At 34.8% G+C, this 25,825-nt stretch overlaps 1 pseudogene; it reads left to right on the top strand.

Annotated features, from left to right (window-relative positions):
- The first annotated feature begins 18,982 nt into the window (after window positions 1–18,982).
- LOC105749475 lies at window positions 18,983–20,083 on the top strand (annotated as a pseudogene).
- The last annotated feature ends 5,742 nt before the right edge of the window (window positions 20,084–25,825 follow it).

The raw sequence follows: 25,825 nt of genomic DNA, 5'->3' as shown, positions 1-25,825 counted from the left end.
TGCTTTATTACTTATTCATTTAGCTGTTTCACTCATCTCAGAACATATTTTTTCAACTTTTCTTTGTATAATATCTCTCTGTTGTATTAAGAAGGAAAAAAGGAAATGGGCCATGCATTGTTATAAGCCACAAATTTTGTCTTTTTTAATCCTCATGAAAACTGTGGAAGATATGTGCTATTTTTTCCTCATTTTTCCATTATAGAAATTGAATCAAGTGGAAGAAAATTGATTTGTAGAGGCTCCAATAAATATTAAGTTTCTGAGAGAAAATCTGAACTCATATTTTCCTTATTCTACATCCAGCACTCGCTTCATTATGCTAGCTGAGATGTACTACAACTAGATCCCTATCTTCAATCATTTTCATTAATTCATTTGTATGTAGGCTATGGCAGGGAAATAGAGCATAAAGCAATTAAAAATATCTTGTACACAGTAAGGAAGGACATGGATTTGAATCCAGTTTTTGACACACTAACTTTGTGATTATAGCCAAGTCAACTAGTAGCTTTAAATCTCAGTTTCCTAATTCATTACATGAGAATGATTATATATAATACCTACCATATAGAACTACTATGAGGATAAAATAAAGCAATATTGGCAGAATTTTCTTTCAGTCAGTTATTGTATTTATTATGGGAGATAGATACTTGTTCCTTCTGTTTCATACACTTGCCTATCCAACTAGGTTAGAAACTTCTTGAGTTTGATGACCACATAATGCAATAATAGCTATTATGCAGTGAGTAAATTAATAGGTGTTTATTATTCTATTCTATACTAGAAAATGCTTTTAATTCATTTTGAAAACATTGAACTGCATTGTTTCCAGACTAATGCTGAATTTGGAATCAGAGATATGGCCTCAATGTTGGAGCCTTAGAGGTAAATTAATAAGGTAAAATTCAATAGTATACAGAAAGTAAATTTCACAAGTAAAAGATATCAGAAGCATGCATAGACAGTAATTTGTCCAAAAAAAGAATTTAAAGTTTTAGTAGACTGAATGTAAGTCCAATGGGAGCTAGCCAGTTGCAGTCTGAAGAGTTAATGCAATTTGGTGTCAGGTATAACACTAGCTAAAGTACTCAGGTGGCTCAGCGATTGAAGCACTAAATTTTGGTTCATAGAAAACTTTAGATTGAATCCAACTTCACAAATTCCTTAGTTGTATCACCATGAGCACACTAATGACTTTTTAATGCCTAAGATTTTTCATTTATATAATAATGTAATAATAGTAATTGTCTTTTAGTGTCACTGTGAGAATCAAAAGAATTAACATATGTAAAGTGCTTTGCAAACCTGAAAGCACTATTTAAATATCAGTTAGCAATGTTATTGTTAATTAGAAAATTTTGAGCAACATTAAAAGAGATAGGAATTCCAGAATTAAGGAGATAATAGAAATGTTGTCCTCTGTCCTAGCTAAAATATAGAGAGAGTATTTTGCTTAATTATGAATATTGCAGTTTAATAAGAATATAAATTTAGAAAGCATCCAAAATGTAAACATCAGGATCAAGTATGACTTTGATGGGACAGAGCCAAGATGGCAGAGAGGACAAACATTTTCTTGTGACCTTCTCCCACAATCCTCAGACTAATTAGCAAATATAGCCTCTTAATTAGTTCTGGACTGGCAAAATCCACGAACATTGGGAGTGTAACAAATTACCAAAAAGAAGATAATTTCAAAGATGTCCAAAAAAGTTCTGTTTCAATTGGGCAAGAAGGGAGGTGGGCCAAGTGCAAGCAGGCCTAGCACAGAAGCAAGGCAGGCAGCACACAGACACAGGGAAGGATCTATGGGGAGGAATCAACAGCAGTGTTGTCTACTCTGCCCTGGTCTCAAGCCAGCAGATCAGCAGAGAAGTTACAAATCATCCAACATAAACACAAAAGGTAAATAGTGAACCTTCAAAATGACAGAATTTCATGGGACCAGGCCAAGCCCACTCAGCACAGGAAGTCAGTCAGCACAGCCACTGCCACTTATAGAGGAAGCTTGAACAATCTTCCTTGTCCTAAAAGCAGATCTCAACTTTAAAAAAAAAAAAAAAAAAAAAACTGGGTAATAAAGCAAGAAGAACTCTGACCTTAGATAGGTTTTTAGGTAAAAGAGGACAGATTTTAAACCCCAAGGAGACAAAAAGCATATCGTTCCCAGATAAAGCCCCAAAGGGTGATATAAATTAGTCCACATTACACAATGCTCTCTTAGAAGACATACTCAAGGCTCTCTTAGAAGACAAGATCTCAAAAGAGAGGTGAAAGAAACATGGGGAAAGGAAATGAGAACTTTACAAGAGGATTTGAAAAAGGAAACACAGAAATTATCTGAAGAAAATTCATTACAAAATAGAATTAGTGAAATATAAAAAGCATATAACACCTTAAATATACATTTGGCAAAATGGAAAAAGAAAACAACTCCCTGAAAAACAGAAAATGGAAAAATAAAATAAATCTTTAAGAAGCAGAATTTGTAAAATGGAAGAAGAAAATTAACTCTTTAAAAAACAAAATTTGTGAAATGGGAAAAAATAACAGAACAAAACAACTTATTTTAAAATTCAATTGGACTGATACAAAAAGAACTAAAAAAGTAAAAAAGGAAAGACCACTTGAGAACTATAACTGTTATGGGTATTCTTAGAGTATGCAGGTATACTTTGATTGTATGTTGTTTATAAGAAAGACATTTAAAGCAGAGTGATACATACAAAGTAAAGTTAAAAGGCTGGAGAAGATCTATCATGCTTCAGTTGAAGCAAAAAAGCAGGGTTAGCCATCCTGATCTCAGATCAAGCAAAAGCAAAAATTGATCTAATTAAAAGAGATAAAGAAGAAAACTATATCTTGCTAAAGGGGACAATAGATAATGAAGCAATATCAATACTAAATAAATATGCACTGTGACATAGCATCTAAATTCCTAAAGGAGAAGTTAAGAGAGCTGTAAGAAGAAATAGAGAGCAAAACTGTACTAGTGGGGTATCTCAACCTTGCTCTTTCAGAACTAGATAAATAAAACCACAAAATAAATTTTAAAAAGTTAAGGAAGTAAATAGAATACTAGAAAAGTTAGGTATGATAACTCTGTATAAAATTGAATGAAGAAAGGAGTACAATTCTTCTCTGCAGTTCATGGAACCTAAACTAAAATTGACCTAAAATCAAATGCAAAAAAAAAAAAAAAAAAAAAAAAAAAAAAAAAAAAACCCAGAAGCAGTAAATGTGTTTTGTTTTGTTTTTCAGATCACAAAGCAATAAAATTTGCATTCCATAGAAGGCCAGGAGAAAATAGACCAAAAATAATTAGAAACTAAATAATCTCATCCTAAAGAAGGATTAGGTGAAACACCAAATCATAAGCACAATTTCACCAAAGAAACTGACAATAATGAGACAACATACAAAAATGTTTGGGCTGCAGCCAAAGTGGTAATAAGGGGAAATTTTAAATCTCTAGATGCTTACTTGCATAAAATAGAGAAAGTAAAGATCATTGAATTGCACTTGCAAGTAAAAAAACCTAGAAAAAGAACAAATTAAAACCTCCCAATTAAATATTTAACTTGAAATTCTAAAAATAAAAGAGATTTTAAAATTAAAAGTAAAAAGAACTATTGAAATAATAAACAACATTAAGAGTTGGTTTTATGAAAAAACCCACAAAATTGATGAAAATTTCGTTAATTTGATTAGAAAAAGGAAAGAAAATCAAATTGTTAGCCTTAAAAATAAAAAGGAAGAACTTTCTACCAATGAAGAGGAAATTAGATCAATAATTAGTAGTTGTTTTGCCCAACATTATGCTAATAAATTTGATAACCTAAGTTAAATGGATGAATAACTACAAAAACATAGATTTCCCATATTAACAGAAGAAGAAATAAATTACCTAAATACTCCCATTTAGCAAATTAGAAGCACATAGGATAGTTGATCTCTCAGATCTGTGGAGGAGGAAGGAATTTGTGAATAAGAAGAACTAGAGATCATTATTGATCAAAAAATAGATAATTTTGATTACATTAAGTTAAAAGGGTTTTATAAAACCAAAACTAATGCAAACAAAATTAGAAGGGAAACAATAAACTGGGAAATAATTTTTACATTTAAGGATTCTGAATAAGGCCTCATTTCTAAATATATAAAGAATTGATTCAAATTTATGAGAATTCAAGACATTCTCCTGTTGATACATAGTAAAAGGATATGAACAGAAAATTTTCAGATGAAGAAATTAAAACTATTTCTAATCATATGAAAAGGTGTTCTAAATGACTATTGATCAGAGAAATGCAAATTAAGACAACTCTGAGATACCACTACACACTCCTCAGATTGGCTAAAATGAGAGAAAAAGGTTATGAGAAATGGGAGGGGATGTGAGGAAACTGGGACACTGATCCATTGTTGGTGGAGTTGTGAATGGATCCAACCATTCTGGAGAGCAATTCGGAACTATGTTCAAAAAGTTATCAAACTGAGCATATCTGTTTTTATTAGGCCTATATCCCAAATAAATCTTAAAGGAGGGAAAGGGAGTCACATGTGTAAAATTGTTTGTGGCCTTTTGTGTAGTGGAAGGAAACTGGAAACAGAATGGATGCCCATCAGATGGAGAATGGCTGACTAAGTTATGGAATATGAATGTTATGGAATATTATTGTTCTATAAGAAATGATGAGAAGGATGATTTTAGAGAGACCTGGAGAGACTTATATGAACTGATGATGTTCCACTGGTCATCCTGCCATCTGGGGGAGGGGGTGGGAGGTAAGAGGGGAAAAATTGGAACAAGAGGTTTGGCAATTGTCAATGCTGTAAAGTTACCCATACATATAACCTGTAAATAAAAGGCTATTAAATTTAAAGAAAAGAAAAGAAATGAACTGATGATGTGAAATGAGTAGAACCAGGAGATCATTGTACATGAAAACATCAATATTATACAATCATCAATTTTGATGGATGTGACTCTTTCCAACAATAAGATGATTGATGCCAATTCCAGCAATCTTGTGTTGAAGAGAGCCATCTACAAGCGGAGAGAGAACTGGATAACTGACTGTGGATCACAACATAAAATTCTTACTCTTTTTGTTGTTCATTTGAATTTTGTTTTCTTACTCATCTACTTTCTTTTTTTGATCTGATTTCTCTTGTGTAGGAAACGAATTGTGTAAATACATTTATACATATTGTCTTTAACATATCCTGGATTGATTGACATCTAGGGGAAGACAGGGAAAGGAGGAGAAAATATGGAAAACAAGCCTATGCCAGGGTCAATGTCAAATTATCTGTGCATATGTTTTGAAAATATAAAGCTTTATTAAAATTAATAAATAAATAAGTAAATAAATTTGTGCACATATATCTATACATAAACATGTATGTATATAAATATATATTTATATGTAAAAGCCATATTCAATAATCACTATTGCTTTCTTTCTTCCTATCCATCTATTAGTGGCAACAAACACTACTGAAATAATTAATTTCCTCTATGGCTCAGTGTCCTTTGTGCTTTTGGACTGCTAGGCCGCAATTTTTATAATCTTCTATTGAGATATGGGAGCCACCTAACAATGGCTACTAGAGGTCTAACTCAGACCTGTAGAATAGATCTCTTCATGTGAGAAGATGATGATAATACAATGAGACTGAGAGGCAGTTGCATTCTCTGACCTCTCCCCTCTTCCCTCTTGCCTCCAACTTATTTCATTCCCAATCTGTGAAGGCTGCTTTGCAACTCTTTCAAGTGTTATGATTCACAGCTGTAAAGGCTCTAGGAGAATTGACCTACCCCTTCACTTAGGCATGGTCCTTAACAAGTCCCTGTTTTTTGCAAGTCTCTGTTTTTTGTTTTATGCGAGTGTAATTATTCCCCCAGCTATCCACAGCATGGTCAGTAAGTTTGTGCATTGACTGTTGTCTAAGTCCACATGCTAAGATATCTGGGTCTGCATGCTAGAGAGTGCAAAGAGCACTATAGCAGGTGTTGAATCTTGTGAGATGTCATGGAGGCAAACTTGCAAAGGGAGAAGAGGACTATAGTCAGAACGGGCTTTTTCATAAGTTTCTCATCAGTCTCCTGGCTTGTCCCTTTGATGTGGCAGCCCATTTAATTACCCAGACTAAAAAAATCTTACTGGGTCTCTTCTCCCTTTCCTTCTTCGTGAATTACCAAAGGAATTCTGGGAGGATCCTATTCATGAACAGCTCTCGGGTGCTGCTGCTTCTTTGTTTCTTGTGCTTCTTATGATGCTTATGTCTCATGTTCGGGTGCCATATGTTGAGATATGGAAGCCACATGCCCCAGTGGTTACTGGAGGTCTAACTCAAACCTATAGAATGGATCTCTTCATGTAAGAGGATGATGATAATACAGGAGACTGAGAGGCAGTTGAGTTCTCTGACCTTTCTCCTCTTTCCTCTTGCCTTCAATTTATTTCAGTACCAATCCACAAGGAACATCTGTGAAGGCTGCTTTGCAACTCCTTCAAGTGTTATGATTCTCAGCTGTGGAGACTCTCTGAGAATTGATCTGCCCCTTCATTTAGGCATGGTCCTTAAGAATCTTCCAACACTACATTTATTGCACTTATAAACATTTTTGATATATTCTTACAACAACAACAAAAGTACTTTTCAATTTCACTTGCTTTTTGTGGTACTTTTCCAGTTCTTAGAGGTTTCCTTGAAAAGAAAAGTATTTCCTAAATTAATACCACAGAGAAGATTCTTTTTGAAGATGCATACTACTTAGTTAGGAAATTTATAGAGGCCTTTTAGAGGAAGATTAAATATTTTAACCTTTATATGCTAATGTTCTTTTATAGCATTTTGGTTTGAATAGAGATAGGGAAGTACTTTCACTGTTCTATCCTTAAGTTTTAAAACTTCATAGTTCTGAATATGTGAGAAGGGAAAAAGGCATTCCTTTCTTATTTTATTTTGTGAAATAAGTTTCTTGATTTATGAGAAAGATAATTCTTTCCTGAAAGAATTTTTTGACTCAGTATTAACATCAGCAAAGCTATTGCATATTATAAAATAGACCGAAGAGCAACAATAGATTGCCTATTTCGTTGACATTTTTCATTCTTGATGGAAAGGTGTGCTGCCTGAGGGCAATATTACAGTTCTCCAAAATCATTCCTCATTTCTATTTGGAAACTTGCTCTCCATAAACATAGGCTGTTACCTAGCTCAGAATGTGTGATTGAAATATAGTTGTTTTTTCCCTCTCCCCTGTCATACTAAAATTTTGCTTCAGTTTTTCACTTTTTTGTTCATTTCTTACTATAATAATATTCCTGGGAAATCTCAAAGTATGTGACCTGAAAGAAAAAAAATAATGAATAAAGGTAAAATACAAAAATGGAGAATATTCATTTTTTCTATAATAAAATATTGAATGTTTCCATGTGCCTAAATGAGATTAATTGGCACAATGAATTGTTCTTTTTCATTTCCATTTATGAAAATTTGTACATGTGATCCCAGTACTTAATATATATTCTCTGCATTATTATTGCTTTGCATTTGAAAACACATGGATTATTTTAGGGTGCAGATTATTGGTTCACCAAATTTTTGCTGTGTTTGAACATTCTTGTACAAATCCACAGGACAAAAAACAATGAAAAACAAAAATGAAATTAAATTAAATTAGTTCCATTCTTCTCATCAATGAAATAAGTGCAGCATGAATTAATACCTTGGCTGGAAGAACATTTCATATTCATGTGACATCTCATATCATTTGTAGGTGTGCCACTGAAAAATCAAATTAATTTGAAACTACTGATGCATGTGATAAGGAAAGAATGTTTTCTAGCAAATGTGCTGCCTTACTGAAAACTTCCCAACTACACTTAACAAGCATACTAGGACCTATCTGACAGGTAGAAAATCTAGTTTGGCTAGATAAGGACTCTTTATACTTCCATACTTTCTCTCAGAATGTCTCCATGTAATTTACACATTCTGAAATTATTATTTTTTTTCTTGGAAGTAGATGAATCGGTGAGGAAAAAAATAACCTTCCTTGGTTTCACAGAGGTGAAAACAAAAAGGGCAAAAAGGTGGAGTATTTCTCAGTTAGCATTTATAGAGTTCATTTTCTTTTGTTCAAATTTGAATTATATTACTTGTTCCTTTATAAATTTCACATTTTACTTAGAAAATACAATAAAACTCCATTAATTATGAATCTACTAATTCTGAATTTATAATAATGGTGATGATAGTTGAGTTAACCTGCCCTTAGCAAATCTTTCATAATGAGTAAAGCAATATTAGAAAAAAAATCATAAAGCTACATAATTTGAGTCCTAATGGCCTAAGAGCACTCAATAAGACATACTACTACATACACAGACACACACATGCGTGCACACACACACATACACACACACACACATACACCAAACACAAGAATTAAGCCAATCTGTGAAATTCATTGTCTCAAATTTGAATTAATATTTTATGCAAACAAGTAAGGTATATGTGTAAAATATGTACTATTCATTGCTTTCTTCATAAACCAGTTGAATATTAACCTTTAAAATATTTGAAAAAACTATCACCTGGGCCAATATAAACAAGCTACATGCTTTCAGTAAGAACTCCTTGAAATTTGAACAGGTTTGTATTTAGTTGGTGGTTAAATAGCTCTTAAGAGACAAACTGCATTTATGTGTGCATCAATAACATAAATGCATTTCCTTTAGAGAAGTGTACAGTTTGTTTTCATTATAGGAGGAAAGTATTATTGCCAGATGGGCTGTTTTTAACCCTCTGGCAGCTTGGGGTATTTTATTATATCTGTATATTTGTTTGTCTATTTATTAATCTGCTTGTGAAATGATTCACTTTTTGAATGATTTTCTACTTCAGAATAGTGGTAATGGATTCTGGCAATATTGAGTGATTAGAAATTGTTGGCCTTTCCTTAAATTTCCTAAATTTTTTAAATTATAAAATCAGAGATTATATATATATATATTCTGTTAGAATTCAAGCCCTTTTCTTTATAAATAGGATTATCACATGTCATGCTTGTTGATGTACAACTTAAATACTGCTTCCTTCAAAAACTCTTTTCTCATTACCACAGCAGCAGCAGGAAGTAATAATTTCTTCATGTTCTATCTTATAGTTCCCTTTTCCATTACACTGAACAAATACTATTTTTGTAATTATTTATATATTTATAGTTTCTCTCCTAGTAAATATTATTTTTTGAAGAGAGTGTATCACTCACAAACAATCATAAATATTAGTTACTTGGTATTGGTTAAATGAATGAATGAACATCTATTCTGATTCTGTATATTTTATACTATTCTAGAATGGTGTTTAATCTTCATGCTTTGAATTGCATTTCCTTTTAGGTTCATTATATATGTGTGTATGTGTATATATAAATATGCAAGTATATACATAAATGGTTGTGCATATGTTAAGCAAATCATAAATGTAGCATGGTTTGTCTTGTCAATATAATAAGTTACTCAATAATACTATATGATGATCATTTCTGATGGACTTGGCCATCCTCAGCAATGAGATGAACCAAATCAGTTTCAATGGAGTAGTAATGAACTGGACCAGCTACGCCCAGCAAAAGAACTCTGGGAGATGACTAAAAATCATTACATTGAATTCCCAATCCCTATATTTTTGCCCACCTGCATTTTTGATTTCCTTCACAAGCTAATTGTACAATATTTCAGAGTCCAATTCTTTTTGTACAACAAAATAACGGTTTGGTCATGTATACTTATTGTGTATCTAATTTATATTTTAATATATTTAACATCTACTGGTCATCCTGCCATCTCGGGGAGGGGGTGGGGGAAAGAAGGGGAAAAATTGGAACAAGACGTTTGGCAACTGTCAATGTTGTAAAGTTACCCATACATATAACCTGTAAATATGGCATGAATTTGGTTTTTAAACTTTTAAAATTTTAAAAAATAAGATAAAATAAAAAAGTATAAGTTACTTTTATGACTTTCTTGGCATAGTATGTCTTATTGTGCTGAATATTCAAAATGCTGCTGGCAATTAACAAGATTTAAACCATGTACCATACTAATCATTAATCTCAATTAAAAAAAATATTAAGCATCTATGTATACCTGTATAGTCTGGGAGGTGGGCATGCATGTATGAAAGAGAAAGAAAGACAGAGAGAGACAGAGACAGAGATTGAGCATGAGAGAGAGCACATATATTACACATTTCATAAATGTAATCTATTTCTCAAGTTAGCATTTTAAATGATCTATTCAATGATGCTGTTACAGAACTTCTGAATTTATTATTTTTACAGAGCAAATCATCACTCAATAAAATAGCATTTATTAAGCCTGCATAGATACTTAAGTTCTGTGTTACATACTAGAGATTCAAAGAAAAAAATGAGATGGTCCCTGAAATCCAAAAATTTACAGTTCAGCTGGTGGAGATAGCATGTACACACATGTATACACTGTATAGATGTATAGATCTATGAAAAATAGTAAGAAAATAGATACAAGATAATCCAGGAGAAGGGAAGCAATAGTCACAGAGAATAGCTTTGCATAGGAGCAAGATTTGAGCTGAGCTTCGAGTAGTTATAGTTCCTTTTCACTCCATGTTGTGAGACAACCCCAATTACAAACTTTACCTTCAAAGTCATAACTGTTTGCATATAGACTTTAAAGTGTCTTTGCTCAAAAAAAAAAAAAAAGCAAATTAACACACCTCATCATTTAATGTTTTATGCCACTGAGTGTGTTGCTCTGATGCTCATTATTTATGTGACCCTAGAGTTTTTGGTTAGTGTTTTATTCTTCTTGAAATTAGCTTATATTATATTTGTACTTATGTTATCATATACCATCATCATCATTCCTATCCTACCCGCACTCCAACACATTCATCTCTACTAGATACTGTAATCTTTTTGAAGGAAAGGAATATTTGGTTTTTGTATTTTGTACCTCAAAGGTCTGCCATGGTGCCTTGAACATAAATTTTTTTTAAAAAAGTGTTTCACAAATATTTATTAAACTTCATTTTCTAGTTTTGTTACTTTCATTGCTCTTGCATTTTCTTGTTCCTTTATTCCTAAGTTTCTTGCATTTCTCCTATTTAAATTGTTAAGATCAAACAGCTGTTTAGTGTCTTGCTGAGTTGGAAATGTTCAGCAATCCTGGTCTGTTAGAACAAATTGGCAAAGCTTGTCACTTTTGTTCTAGAAAACTGACTCCATTCCAAAACATCATGCTGTGGGTGTCTTACCATTTCAAAACATGTGAAGTTTGTGGATGATTCTTGATGGTGTTGAACCTACTGGAGAAGGGATATTAAATGTAGGTGCAAGTTGTGCTTTTTCCCTGGCACCTCCCTGATTCTGACTTACAATGCTTACTAAAATCTGGAGGATTATTGTTATGTCATCAGAAGCAGATCAGAATATCAACAGATTAAACAGATTAGAACAATAACATAATCTTCTAGAAAAGGGATCTCTCAAGTAAGTACTTTATACACCTTAGATCTATGGCATGATATCCAAGATGGGTGGGCTATCAAGTAATGTCCCATTCTCCCTTACCATAGGATTGGCCTTCAAAAAACTTTCAACCATTATCATGCAACAACCCTTCATTCACTCACACCTGCCACTGTACAAAGCCCCCAATTTTTTACCTTCAGGATTTCAAGATATTATAATCTAACTTTGACGACATCCACAGCAACAACTGTTCAGTTGCAGTAGGAAAATTTTATTTGCCCCTTTTCCCATAGGATATTCAATCTCTGTCTCTTCCCCTCTTCATATCACCTCCTCTCTGTGGCAGACACAGAACTGTAAGTCCTCACCCTCTTTTTGTTTGGGGTCAGACTGGAGAGTCACACAAGGTTAGTGGGCATAAAAAAATCTGTAATCTGTAATCTGCACTTCAGATTTTTTTTTACATTATCTCTTCACAAAATATCTCTCTTTTAGGAATTTTCTTCTTACAACCAGAGTCACTATGTATAAAATCTTGATACCAGCTTCAAATTCTTACTTTTACTTATCAATATATCTAACCTGTTGCAAAACTGTATTTCAGTTTGCATGTTATTTCTTTTTCCCCTGTCTCTTTACTGGCAGATCTACCACCCTAATTTAGACTTTCAGCACTTCTGAGTTGAACTTTCTAACTGAAATATCTTTCTAACTGGCCTTCCTGTCTCAGTCTCCCCTCACTGTAGCCCATTCTTTATAATAGCTAAAACTGAGTTGATGCACTGAGGTTGAACCACTAAAGGCTAATTACTAATTGGACAATACTCTCTTAACATATGCTTGGACAAAGAATGGCCCTGCCCACTACTCTGTTCTGGCTCCATCTGTTGGCATATAGAATGATTTGAAGGAAGGATTAGAGGGTGGAGTAGGACAAGTGAGTGTGACACCAGGCATTAGAAAAAAGAGGAGATTCCTATGTCCTTTGCTCTCCTCTCCCTTTGACAAAGAATAAAGATCAAAGACTTTTGCTTATCCTGACTCCAGCTGATTCTAAAGTATCCAGGGTAGTAATGCAGTATTCACATTTGGTGGCCAACGTGGAATGAAGGACCCTATTTTCACTGAAGAAGTCTCTGATGAGGAGGAAATTGAGTGAGTATTTTAATAGACAAACAGGAAACTTACTCTGTTAAGGGCTAAACTAGTACCCTTTTGTGGCTGAAATGGGGCAGATGTTAGGAAAAGATTCTCCTCCATCCCCAGCCCCAACCCCACCCTTGTCCCAAAGGGAGACTATAGAAAGAATGTTTAACTTGATCAAAAGACAAGGCTTAATTATAAGTTGTAGACATCTACATGTCTTGCATAGGAGGATCAATAGCAGCTGAATTAAGTGCTACCCCCTTTGAGATGGACTTTTGAAGGTGAAATATGAGTTTTTACTTCTTTTATAGTTAAAAAATCCCCATCTGGGGGAATGTGGAAAAGAGACATTTTACAACAATTAGAGTTAAAAATGAGTACTTCGGTTTTTTAGGCAGGGCTGCTATTGAAGGTCTGACAACACTTTCATTTGTTCCTATCCAATGGAAAACTGATACATCTGTGGATAGAACAATGGCCCTTAGGTAGTGATAAAATTCAGGCCTTATTAGATACAGTACAGGAGCAACTTGACCAAGGACACTTACAACCTTCTCTAAGTCCCTGGAATTCCACAGTATTTGTTGTAAGAAAGAAATCTGGAAAATGGAGGATGTTGACTGATTTAAGAAAGGTAAATGAACAGATGGAAACCACTGGAACTCTTCAACCTGGATTTCCATCTCCTATTCAATTGCCTAGAGAATGGCCTCTTTGGGTTATAGACATTAAGGATTGTTTCTATTATATCCCTCTAGATAAGGATGATATGAAAAAAAAATGTTTGCCTTTTCAGTGCCCAAACTTAACTTAGCTGAGCCTTATAAAAGACATGAATGGACAGTTTTGCCACAGAGAATGAAAAACAGCCCTACTATGTGCAAATGTATGTTGCTAAGAAAATCATTTCCAAAGGAAAGGTTATTACATTATATGAATGATATATTGGAATGTGCACTGTTAGAAGCATGTCTACAAAAGACCATAGAAACACTAAGGAATTACAAATTGTACATAGCTCCAGAAAAAATTCAAAGACATGCTCCTTTTCAATATTTAGGATATGAAGTATACCCTAAGGTGCTTACAGTACAAAAACTGTTCTTAAGAACAGAGAAGAAAACACCTTAAATGACTTTCAGAAGTTGATAGGAGATATCAAATGGTGTGTACAGTGTTACACTTGACTACCTATCAATTGCAATGATTATATGACATTTTAAGGGGAGACAGCGCTTTAAACTCACCACTTCAGCTTACAAAAGAAGCTCAAGAGCCTTTGAGAGGAGTTGAACTGGCTTTATCCAATATAGTTGAAAGAATCACTCAAAAACCCTTGGAAATAACAGTTTTTGCTACACAAGAGGCACCCACAGCAGTCCTTCATCAAGGAGACAGTGTGATAAAGTGTGTGAACCTCCCAGCATACAGAACAAAGCCTTACTCCTTACCCAGTGCTTGTGGCTAGAATTTTATCAAAGGTCATTAAGTGAGCAGTAGAATTATCTGAGATAAGACTTGACAAGATATACATCTTTTATACTAATGCACAAATTAATGTGTGCCGTGAAACCATTCCAGAGTGGCAAATGTTATTGGCCACAGCTTCAAATTTTACACACAGATCTCCATTAAAGATAACCAGACTATTACATAATTAGCAATGGATTCTTGAAGAAAAGGTTTTTAAAGTTCCTCTTAAAGGACCAACTATCTTTACAGATGCATCCCAACATAATATTTGTGCTGTATACTCTCATGACTTAACTATAAAAAGAATAAGAACTCCTTTTCAGTCCACTCAGCAGCATGAATTGTATGCAATCATTCTAGATCTTACTTATCCAGGAGATATAAATGTAATATCTGATTCGGCCTATTCAGTAAGTGTGGTACAAGGAACTGCCACAGCCCAAATAAAATTTGTAGTGTCTAATATATATCAGCTCTTTAAGGAACTTCAAGAGTAAAGAGAAAGCATCCACATAAGATTTAAATCTTGCATGTCCACTCTCATAGTGAACTTCCAGGTCCTATTTTTATGGTAATTCAAAGGCAGATAGCCTTCTAACTATGTTTGCTAATACTCCTTTGTTCCAAGAAGCCCATGAATCTCATTTTAAATATCATCAGCCTGCTTGAGCTTTACATTTGCAATTTGGAATAACAAGAGAGGAAGCTAGGAGCATAGTAAAAGCCTGTACAGCTTGCATTCCTTTCCATGCTCCTACACTGCCTCCAAGGAAGAACCCTTGTGATTTGAGACCCAATGAAATTTGGCAAGTGGATGTGACCCATTATAAATCTTTTGGTCATCTGTCTTTATCCATGTTGTAGTAGACACCTTTTCAGGATTCACTTTTGCAATGTTAGCAGAAAAAGAGACAGCCCAAGTGGTCACTGAATTCCTTATTCACGCATTTACAACTATGGGTGTGCCACAAGCAATAAAAACAGACAATGGTCCTGCATATACTTCTAAACATTTCACACACTTTTGTGCACAGTATAAGATTTTACACAGCACTGGAATACCTTTTAATCCTTAAGGACAGGCAATAGTAGAGAGAGAAAAACAGAGACATTAAGACGCTCCTCCAAAAACAAAGGAAAGGGGGAGCCACAGGTAACCCTAGAGAACTTCTAAATCTAACCCTTTATACTATTAACTTCTTGATTTTTGACAAAGATGCATTAGCTCCAGCAGACAGGTTTTATAACCCACTGGAAGGGCAGTGTCCAGTGCGAGCAGCTCCACTATCTTTAGATAATCACCAGGTGATGTGGAGAGACCTAGAAAGTGGTGAATGGAAGGGACCAGATAGGTTAACTGCTTGAGGGAGAAGATTTGCTTGTATCTCTACAGATGGAGAAGGAATCAGATGGGTGCCAACAAGCCGTATTCACATTTTCCATTGGAGAGAGGCAGAGCAGACCATTAAAATGAAGCGGAAGACCCAAGAAACATAGGGTGGTTCCATTGCTAACTGTGTCCCTCACTGAAGAGCATGGCAGTTATGGCATTTATCTCATGGACATCAAAAATCGTTGCACTTCAAAACCCTCAGGAATCAATGGAATCCCTGAGATATGAAAAGATTGTTGTAGGACTTGAAAATCCTCAGGAATCATTGGATTTTCTGAGAAATGATAACAGTGTTGTAGGACTTCAAAATCTGCTAGAATCATTGGATTTCCTAACACATAAAAAGATTGTTGCAGGACTTCAAAAACTTGTGGGGATCATTGGATTTCCTGACATGTGAAGCAATGGACAATAGATTGGTTTTGGACTATCTCTTGGCTGCTAAAGAAGGTGTATGTGTGCCTGTTGTTTACATACCCTCCTTCTAGGACTTCTGGAAATCTTTTACACCACTATGTTGATTCATATTGTTTGTTATACTACTACTTGCATGTACAATTCATGTTTCTTACACCACATAGAGACTGCACTGACTATGGGGAGGGTAATCACTAATATCCTGTGTGTTATTGCTATGTGCTTGTGTAATACCTCCCATGCTGATGGGTTTGTGCATACCTGTTTCTAATAAGACCCTTCAGTCCAGAAACCCACTAGCAATCCCCACTTCCCTTTTGTGCTTTTCATTTCCTTTCCTGAGATGTCAGGGAGGGCATGATCATCTCCTTTTTAGTGCTCTCACCTCCCTTCCTGAGAAGTCAGGGGAGCGTGATCACCTCCCTTTGGGGGCTCTCACCTGTGTTCTGAAACAAAAGAGACCACAAGATGTAATGGGCTGAAACTGAGTTGATGCACTGAAGTCTAAGCACTTAAAGCTAATTACCAATTGGACAATACTCTATTAACATATGCTTGGACAAAGAATGGCCCTGCCCACTACTCTGTTCTGGCTCCATCTGTTGGCATATAGAGAGATTTGGAGGAAGTATTAGAGGGTGTAGGACAAGCGAGTGTGACTCCAGGCATTAGAAAAAAGAGGAGATTCCTGTGTCCATTGCTCTCTTCTCCCTTCAACAAAGAATAAAGTTCAAGGACTTTTACTTATGCTGACTCCGGCTGATTCTAAAGTATCCAAAGTGCTAATGCAGTCTTCACCATCCTCCATATTAGTGCTAACTTGATATTTCTAACTACAGATTTAAGTACATCATCCCTCCTTAGTCAATGAACTCTAATGGATGAATTACAGATTCTACAACTAATATATAAAGTGCTTAATAACCTAGGCCCAGTATGCTTTTCTAATCTTATCATATAGTACTCCATTTTAGGGTCTCACCATAACTGACAACTTTTTTTCAGGCAAAAGTTTAACTAATGTATAAATGAAAAGGCAACTAAGGAATGATGCTCCACCCATTAAACATAAAGTTTTAGTGAAACTATTTTAAACATAAAATTGAGTGCTTTTGAATTATAAATAGAAATTATTTATACATAAAGAAATATGATTCCTTGCAAAAACTATTATGTTAAATGACTAGTTTTTCTAGTATTTGTTATACCATGTATCTTTTGATAAAGAATCTTAGATTCAACCATTCTGAAGAGCAATCTGGAACTATACCCAAAAGGCTATAAAACTATGCATACCATTTAACCCAGCAGTGCCATTATTAGGTTTGTATCCCAAGGAAATAATAAAGGAGAGAAAAGACCCACACATGCAAAAATATTTGTAGCAGCTCTTTTTGTGGTAGCAAAGAACTGGAAAATGAGTGCTGCCAATTAATTGGGGAATGGCTGAACAAGTTGTGATATTTGAATGTAATGAAATATCATTGTTCCATAAAAAATAAGGAAGAAGCTAATTTTAGAAAGGCCTGGAAAGATTTATATGAACAGATGCTGAGCGAAACAAGCAGGAATCTGTATCACTATCACCAACTCTGTTCTGGTTTCAAGCCAGTAGATCATCAGATTAGCTTAAGACATCCAACATAAATATAAAAGGAAAATAGTAAGCCCTTAAACCCCAGAATAATGGGACCAGACCTAGTCAGCACCAGAATTTAGTCAGCACTGACATAGCACAGCCATTGTTGTTTGTAGAAGTAACTTGGACAATCTCCCCTTTGGCCTAATAGCAGAGTTCAACCTTTTAAAAAACGAGCAAAAAAAAAAAAGCTAAAATAACTCTGACCAGTGATAGTTTTTATAGGGAAAGAAAAAAAGAGATTTCAAACACTGATGACACTAAAAGCAAATCATCTCCAGATGAGGTACCAAATGGTAATATGAATTGGTGCCCATCTCACAAGGCTGTCTTGGAAGAATAGAAAAATTATCTTAAGGGAATTAGAAGAAAAATGGGGAAAAGAAATTAAAACTTCACAAGAGAGTCTGGAAAAGGAAACACAGAAAGTATCTGAAAAAAACTCTTTACCAAATAGATTTATTGAAATGGAAAAAGCAAATAACTCCTTACAAAATAGATTGACTTGGGAGGGAGGGGAAAAATGCCAATATGGTAAAGCAGACAAACATTTCTTTCTGACCTTCTCTCACAATCCTCAGACTAATTCACAAATCCAATCTCTGAATTAGTTCTGGAAGGGAAAACCCACGAATATTGAGAGTGCAGCAAATAACCAGCAGAAGATAATTTTGAAGATCACAAGAAAAGGAATCTTTCAATCCAGCATGGAGAGAGGTGGGGCAAGTGTAAGCAGGCTGAGCACAGATGCCAGTACAGCATTGCAGACCCATGGTGATGGGAGCTCCATGCAATGGAAAATCTACAGGGAGGAATCTACAGCAGTGTTGGCTAATCTGTCCTGGCTGCAAGCCAGTAGATCAAGACAGAAGTTATAAAACATCCAACACAAATACAAAAGGTAAATAGTGAACCTTAAAATGTCAGAATATCAGGGGACCTTTCCATGTGCACCCAGCAATAAGAGTGAGTCAGTGGGGACTTGGCACAGCTGCAGCCATTTGTAGAGGAAGATGCTGGTTGTAGAGGAATCTTGGAAAACGTCCCCTGCCCTAAAAGCATACCTTAACTTTAAAAATAAATGAGTAATAACACAAAGAGAATTCTGACCATAAACAGTTTTTAATGGTGAAATAGAACAGATTTCAAACCCCAAGGAGACTAAAAGCAGATGGTCTTCAGATGAAGCCCCAAGGGGTGATACAAATTTGTCCCCACAGAAGGCTTCCTAGAAGAAATTTAGCTCAGAGCTTGAGTGGCACAGTGCTCATTCCCCTCCCTTGTCCCTGGTCCCTGTGGTCCCCTCCCTGGGGAGGTTGAGCTTAGGACATCCCCTGTAGTGCTTGTCTAGTGGGGCTGGGCATCCTGAGCCATGGGTGCTGTCATATCTGCCCTGCTGGTGGGAAGAAGTCTGGCCAGTGCACTGTTTGTATGGCTTCCCTGGGGGGATTCCGGGGACCAGGATGCGGAGATGGAGGAGTGAGAGTTGTAGCCTGAAGAGGCAACTGCAGCAGCCCTGAAAAGGGACGGAGGGAATGGAGGAGGGGATGGTGGAGACCCCCTTTGCCCCAAACACAAGCACTGACCCAACTCAGGGGGTAGAGGAAGGACCAGAATGTCAAGAAAGCAGCCAGAGAGCATCATTAGGAAAGTAACGGATATTTGGGGTCTCAGGCCAAGAGCAGTGACCTTGCAGGTCCAACGTGGAAAACGCAGAATAGTTCTCCTCAAGACTTTGTCTGTGATCAGGAGAGCAGCCCGTTTCCACACAGCTAATAGGGACAGAATCTCTGACTTTCTCCAGGCTTATTAACTCTGTGAATTACTTGGAAATCTTAAGTAGGGAAAGTCCAGAATCTTCTCAACCAGCAGATTCTTTAAAAGGACAGGAGACGTCAGCTGCATGCTCTACAGGGAAATTCCCTTCTGACAAACACGAATAACAGTTGAAAACTCTACAGTTGAGCATGAGGACTGGGAAATGACACCCACACACTCAGTATGGAGAGATGCTAGTAAGGGCAAAAGCTCTGAGCCATCTCATGTTGGTGTACCTGTGCTTGAATTCTGGACATCGAGCCCATATCAGGGACTGGACTATGGAAGAGACTCCCTCAAGGATGCCCAAGGTCAAGAAGTTCATTTGAAAACAAAGATGGCAGCAGTGTCCTCATTGTATCAGCAAGTCAGCATCCAGTTCAAGGTTCATTGCATCACCATGTCTGATGCAGCGGTGGTGGCAGTCACTGGAGGCCATGAGAGACTTGGCAGCTGGCACAATTACATCCCACTCCAGTATGGAAAGAATTTGTTCTGGTCCAGATTTGTCCCTTTGCCAGTGGATACAGCACTGAAGTGGAAATTTGTTATAGTGGAGAATGGGAGCATTGTCCATTGGGAAGAATGTAGTAATCGACTCTTAGAGACTGGGAAAGAAGATATGGTTATTCATAAATGCTGTGGCTGTCACTGACTGGTTTTGCGAGCATCAGAATAACTTAGGACTATTGTGCTTTTTTTTATTACTATAGAATTATTCCACAGGAACAATAACTCCAGAGTTATCTTCAGTAGCTCTTTTAGGCTATGGAGTTCATCCAGAGTTATTGACTGCATTTCTGCTTCTGAGAGTGCCCCCTGCTTTCTCTCCCCCAGTTCCATGGAGCATTGTAGCATCCCACCCATTGATGCCCTTATGGTGGTCCATTTCTACGTCATTGCTCAGTTGCTTGGGGCAAGGTGCTGAGTGGGTTCTGTTAAGTGGTCATAGTGGGAAGCAAGGTTCAAATCTTGGGACCAGTATCTCCTTCAAAGGTCACCCAACTCCTAGCTAGTTTAGTGAATAATGAGGACATTGTTTGGACTGTTTCAGAGTAAAGGAATAATGTTGTTGCCTTTCCTTGTACCTCAAGTGCCTGGTACAATTGCCTGTTGATTGATTAATATAATGAAAGGGTCTTGCCTTGTAGATGTCATTAGCTAAGACATGAATTAATATTTTAGGATAATTTCCATAGGCCTAGACTAACATTTTCAAAGGTCACCCAACTCCTAGCTAGTTTAGTGAATAATGAGGACATTGTTTGGACTGTTTCAGAGTAAAGGAATAATGTTGTTGCCTTTCCTTGTACCTCAAGTGCCTGGTACAATTGCCTGTTGATTGATTAATATAATGAAAGGGTCTTGCCTTGTAGATGTCATTAGCTAAGACATGAATTAATATTTTAGGATAATTTCCATAGGCCTAGACTAACATTTTGAGCATTGTTTTTGTTTGTTGGTATGTTCTTGGGGGAAGAAGAATGTGTATTTTTAGCTTAGTTCTCTCAGTGACTGACAAAGTCATGGTAACTCCCCCAATTGTGCTTCTTCTCAGGAATGGGGATGAAGGTGGGAATAAGTTTCTAGAGATTCAGGAATTACTATGATATCACATGGATTCAACCCTAAAGCATACACTTCTGGGTGCCCCAATATGAAACAAAGAAATTTCCAGCCTGGAACATTCAATGTCTTCTATTTCCATCTTTCCCCACAGGCCCAGTCCAACATATATGTAACATGTATGTTTATGCTCACAGTTCCGGCTGGCAGTACTGGAGTCTAATCATGGTATGATGTTAGTTGGAGACAACCTGGAACAATACTGCTATCCTGAAAATTATGAGGGGAAATGAGCTAAGTAAATAATAAAGCTTGCGATTTTCATATCTTTTTTTTTTTTTAAAGAAGAAATTTAAAAGGATTTTAAAAGAGAGCTGGAAGAAAAATATGGAAAGGAAATGAAAACTTTGCAAGAGAGTTTGGAAAAGGCAACACAGAAACTATCTGAATAAAATTCACTGAAAATAGACACAATGAAATGGAAAAAGCATATAACTCATTAAAAGATAAATTTGATAAAATGGAAAAAGAAAACAACTCCAAGAAAAATAGAATTTGTGAAATGGAAAAAAATCAATAGAACAAAACAACTCATTTAAAACCTGAATTGGATAAATACGAAAAGAAGTAAAAAAGTAAACGAAGAAAATAACTCACTAAAATTCATAACTGAACAAATGGAAATGAATTGCTCAATGAGACATCAAGAATCAATTAAGAAAACAAATAAAAATTTTAAAAATAGAAAAAAATGTAAAATACCTACTTGGGAAAATAACTGATGTGGAAAATAGATCTAGGAAAGACAATCCAAGGATTATTGGACTTCTGGAAAACAATAATGAAAAAAAAAAGAGCTTAAACGCTATTTTTCAGGAAATCATCAAAGATAAGTGCCCAGGTATCATAAAATCAGAAGGTAAAATATCCATTAAAAAATTCACTATACACCTCCTGAAAGAGACCCCAAAATTAAAACTCCAAGGAATATTGTGGCTAAATTTCAGAACTATCAGACCAAGAAAAAAAATATTACAAGCAGCCAGGAAAAAAAATAATTCAAATACAGAGAAGCCAAAACAAGGATTACCCAGGACCTCGCAACCATTTAGACCTTAAAAGATTCTGAAGGGCAAAGGAATTTGAAACAAAGCCAAGAATAAATTTTCCCACCAAACTGAGCATTTTATTTCAGGGAAGAAGATAGACATTCAATGAAACATGTGCATTCCATTTATTTCTGATGAAAAAACCAGAGCAAAACAAACAAACCAAAAAAAAAAAAAAAAAAAAGAAAAAACCTCCAAATATAGAACTCAAGAGAAGTATAAAAAGGTAAAAAGAAAAGAACTCTTGAGAACTGCATTTCTGTTAGGGATATACATAGAGAGTGCATGTATAATCTAATTTTACTATTATAATATTAAAAAAAAAAAGAAACTAGAGGTGGAAAAATGGTTGTACTGAAAAAAAGGAGAAAGTACAGGTAAAAATGAAGGGAATTACTTTCACAAAGAGGCAAAGAAAACCTTTTATCATCATAAGAGGGAAAGAAGAGAAGGTGGTGAACACTGTGAATCTTACTATCATCAGATTTGACTCAAAGAGAATATATTAGAAATATTTGCCACTGAGAAACTTATAGAAAAGTAGGAGGGGAAAGAGGAAAAGGGAAGAGGCAGCCTAAATAGAAGAGAAAACAGAAATTGTAGGAGAAAGGTATAAAAAAGGGGGAGGGACTCTAAAGGGAAAGGGCTGCTTGAGGCAATTGGTGCTCATAAGTAAAATACTGGGTGGAGGGAAAGGGGAAAATGAAAGAGAAAAGTATAAATTGGGGTTAATAAGATGGCAGGAAATACAGAATTGGTAGTTTTAACCATAAATTCATAAATGTGAATGGGATGAACTCTCCCTTGAAACAGAAGTGGATAGCAAGACTGAAGTAAAAGCCAGAATCCTATACTATGTTGTTTAAAAGAAATACATTTAAAATAGAGTGATACACACAGAGTAAATGCAAAAGGCTAGAGCAGAATCTATTATGCTTTAGGTGAAGTAAAAAAGCAAGGTAGTAGCTATGCTGATATCAGACCAAGCAAAAGCAAAAAATTGATCTAATTAAAAGATATAAGGAAGAATACTATATTTTGTTAAAAGATAACATAGATAATGAAGCAATATTAATACTAAACATATATGCAGCAAGTAGTATGACATCTAAATTCCTAAAGGAGAAGTTAAGAAAGCTGCAAGAAAAAATAAAGAGCAAATTATACTAGTGGGGTATTTCAACCTTGCTCTCTCAGAACTAGATAAATCAAATGACAAAATAAATAAAAAAGAAGTTAAAGAGGTAAATAGAATACTAGGGGGAAAAAAAACAGGTATGATAGATCTTTGGAGAAAATTGAATGGAAACAGAAAGGAGTACACTTTCTTCTTAGGAATTTCTGGAACCTATAGAAAAATTGACCATATATTAGGACATACATACTTCAAAATCAAATGCAGAAAGGCAGAAATAGTAAATGCTTTTTTTCAGATCATAATCCAATAAAAATTATATTCAATAAAAGGCCAGGGGAAAATAGACCAAAAAGTAATTAAAAACTAAATAATCTCTTCTTAAAGAATAAATGGATGAAACAGCAAATCATAGACCTAATTAATAATGTCATCCAAAAAAAATGACAATAATGAGACAATATACCAAAATTCGTAGGATGCAGCCAAAGCAGTAATAAGAAAAAATTTTGTATCTCTAGATGCTTACTTGCATAAAATTAGGGAAAGAGAAGATCAATGAATTGGGCTTGCAACTAAAACAAGCTAGAAAAAGAGCAAATTAAAAACCCTCAATCAAATACCAAACTTGAAATTCTAAAAATAAAAGTAGAGATTAATAAAATTGAAACTAAAAAAAACTATTGAATTAATAAATAAAACTAAGAGTTGATTTTATGAAAAAAAACCAACAGAATAGATAAACCTTTAGGAAATTTGATTAGAAAAAAAGAAAAAGGAAAATCAAATTGTTAGACTTAAAAATGAAAAGGGAGAACTTTACACCAATTTATACCAAAAATTAAAACAATAATTAGGAATTACTTTACCCAGCTTTATGCCAATAATTTTGATACCATAATTGAAATAGAGGAATACCTACAAAAATATAGATTACCAAGATTAACAGAAAAAGGAAATAAATTACATAAATAGTGCCATTTAGAAAAAAGTAGAATAAGCTATGATTCAACTCCTAAGAAGAAAATTCCCAGGATCAGATAGATTTACATGTGGATTCTACCAAACATTTAAAGAACAATTAACTCCAATACAATGTAAACCATTTTTTAAAAATTCCTTTTAAGACAAAGACATGGTACTAATACCTAGACCAGGTAGGACAAAAACAGAGAAAAAAAATTAGACCAAGGTCTCTAATGAATATTGATGCAAAAATCTTAAATAAAATATTAGCAAACAGATCACAAAAAATTATACCCAGGAATAATATACCATGACCAAATAGGATTTGTACCAGTAATGCAGGGCTGGTTCAATGTTAGGAAAATTATTAGCATAACTGACTATCTCTAGAAACAAATTAACAAAATCATATGATTATCTCAATACTGCAGAATAGTCATTTAATAAAATCCAACACCTATTCCTATTGAAAACACAAGAGAGTATAGAAATAAATGGACTTTTCCTTAAAATAGTAAGTAGCATCTATTAAAAATGATCAGGAAGAATCATATGTAATAGGGATAAACTAGAACTAATCCCAATAAGATCAGGGGTGAAACAAATTTGCCCACTATCACCATTACTATTAAATATTTTATTAGAAATGCTAACTTTGGCTCTAAGAGATGAAAAACAGATTAAAGAAATTAGGGTAGGTATTGAGGAAAGCAAATTATCACTTTTTGCAAATGATATGATGGTATACTTAGAGAACCCTAGAAAATTATCTAATAAATTATTAGAAATAATCTACAAGTTTAGCAAAGTTGCAGCATACAATATGAATCCACATAAATCATCAGCATTTTTATACATCACTAACAAAATCTAACAGCAAGACATAAAAAAGAGAGATTCCTTTAAAATAACTGTCTATAGGATAAAATATTTGGGAATCTATCTGCCAAGGGAAAGTTAGGAATTTATGAGCAAAACTATACTTTCCACACAAATAGAGTCAGAACTAAACTATTGGGAAATTATTAAGTGCTCTTGGATAAGTTGAGTGAATATAATAAAGATGACAATACTCACAAAACTAATCTATTTATTTAGTGTTGTACCAATCAAACTCCCAAAAAACTATTTTACTGACCTAGAAAAAATAACAACAAAATTCTTCTGGAAGAACAAAAGCTCAACAAAATTCAAGAGAATCAATGAAAAGAAAAGCAAATGAAGGTGGACTAACTCTAACAAACCTAAAAGTATATTGTAAACACCAATGGTCCCCAAAAACATTTGACTAAGAAATAGAGTAGGAAATCAGTGGAATAAATTAGGTTCCCAGGACAAAATACTCAATGTCTGTAGTAATCTAATATTTGACAAACCCAAAGACCCCTGCTTTGGGGATAAGAATTCAAATATTTGACAAAAATTTCCGGAAAAATTGGAAAGTACTATGGTAGAAACTAGCATTGACCCAAACCTAACATTGTATACCAAGATAAGGTTGAAATGCATTCATGATGTAGACATAAAGGATATTATAAACAAATTAGAAGAACATAGGATAGTTTACCTCTCAGATCTGTGTAGGAGGAAGGAATTTGTGACCAAAGAACTAAAGATCATT

The sequence above is a fragment of the Sarcophilus harrisii genome, chromosome 1 (assembly GCF_902635505.1).
Source record: "Sarcophilus harrisii chromosome 1, mSarHar1.11, whole genome shotgun sequence".
In the NCBI taxonomy this organism is placed as follows: domain Eukaryota; kingdom Metazoa; phylum Chordata; class Mammalia; order Dasyuromorphia; family Dasyuridae; genus Sarcophilus; species Sarcophilus harrisii.
The sequence above is the reverse complement of the archived record's forward strand: the minus strand, read 5'-3'. Positions and strand labels throughout refer to the sequence as shown.